The following is a 1,703-nucleotide window of genomic DNA, read 5'->3' as shown; positions in this document are numbered from 1 at the left end:
TATTTGGAAGGCAGGAAGACAGAGGAAGAGTTCCCATGTGCCACTTCACTCCCCAGATGCCCACAATGGCCAGCACTGGGCCAGGCCCGGGCAGCGAGCCAGGGACTCGATCCAGGTCTCCCACATGGGTGGCAAGGACCCAAGTACTTGAGCCATCGCTACTGCCTCCTGAGGTCTGCACGAGCAGGAAGCTGGAGCAGGAGCTGAAGCCCGTGTCAAACCCAGATTCTCCGACATGGGACGCGGGTATCTTACCCAGCATCCCAGCCACTAGGCCAAATTCCCACCCTACAACTCAACAATAAAAAGACAAACACCCAAATAAAAATGGGCAAAGGACTTGAATAGGTATTTCTCCAAAGAAAATATTCACACAGTCAATAAGCGTATGGAGAGAAGCTCAGCTTAGCGGGTAAGGCCACAGCTTGTGGCACCAGCATCGCGTGTTGGTGCTGGTTCAAGTCCTGGCTGCTCCATTTCTGATCTGGCTCTCTGCTGGTGTGCCTGGGAAAGCAGTGGAAGATGGCCCAAGTGCTTGGGCCCCTACACCCATGTAGGAGACCCAGAAGAAGCTCCTGGCTCCTGGCTTCGGATCTGCCCAGCTCTGGCCATCACGGCCATTTGGAGAGTGAACTAGCAGATGGAAGATCTTCTTTCTCTTTAGGAAAAAAAAAAAAAAACACACACACACAATGAGATACTGTTTTGTACACAGGATGGGTTTATTTATTTATTTATTTATTTATTTATTTATTTTTTTGACAGAGTGGACAGTGAGAGAGAGAGACAGAGAGAAAGGTCTTCCTTTTTCCGTTGGTTCACCCCCCAGTGGCTGCTGCGGTTGGCGCACCGCGCTGATCCAAAGTCAGGAGCCAGGTGCTTCTCCTGGTCTCCCATGGGGTGCAGGGCCCAAGGACCTGGGCCATCCTCCACTGCACTCCCGGGCCACAGCAGAGAGCTGGGCTGGAAGAGGGGCAACCGGGACAGAATCCGGCGCCCCGACCAGGACTAGAACCCAGGGTGCCGGCGCCGCGGCACCGGCCCAGGATGGGTTTAAACATCAAATGGAAGCTGGCGCCACGGCTCACTAGGCTAATCCTCTGCCTGCGGCGCCAGCACACCGGGTTCTAGTCCCAGTCGGGGCACCCGATTCTGTCCCAGTTGCCCCTCTTCCAGGCCAGCTCTCTGCTGTGGCCAGGGAGTGCAGTGGAGGATGGCCCAAGTGCTTGGGCCCTGCACCCCAAGGGAGACCAGGAGAAGCACCTGGCTCCTGCCATCGGATCGGCGCGGTTTGCCAGCCGCAGTGTGCCGGCCACAACAGCCATTGGAGGGTGAACCAACGGCAAAGGAAGACCTTTCTCTCTGTCTCTCTCTCTCTCTCACTGTCCACTCTGCCTGTCAAAAAATTAAAAAAAATATAAAAAAAATAAAAAAAATCAAACAGCGTGGAGCAATTGGAATACTCAAACCTTGCTGGTAGGAATGTGAAAGGGCACAGCCGCCATGAAAACAACGTGGTGGTTTTCAGGAAGAACACGGAAATACCATATTCACAGCAATTCTGCTCCCAGGCTCTTACCCAAAAGCAGTGACAGCGGGTGTGAAAAAAAAAAAAAGAAAAAGAAAAAGAAAAGAAACACCTTATACTCAAATACACAGACAGCACTATTTACAGGGACCAAAAAGTAGAAAGAACCCACATG

Source organism: Oryctolagus cuniculus, chromosome 1, assembly GCF_051225735.1.
Source record: "Oryctolagus cuniculus isolate XC-2025 breed Fujian yellow rabbit chromosome 1, ASM5122573v1, whole genome shotgun sequence".
Lineage (NCBI taxonomy): Eukaryota > Metazoa > Chordata > Mammalia > Lagomorpha > Leporidae > Oryctolagus > Oryctolagus cuniculus.
This window is presented reverse-complemented; position numbering follows the sequence as displayed.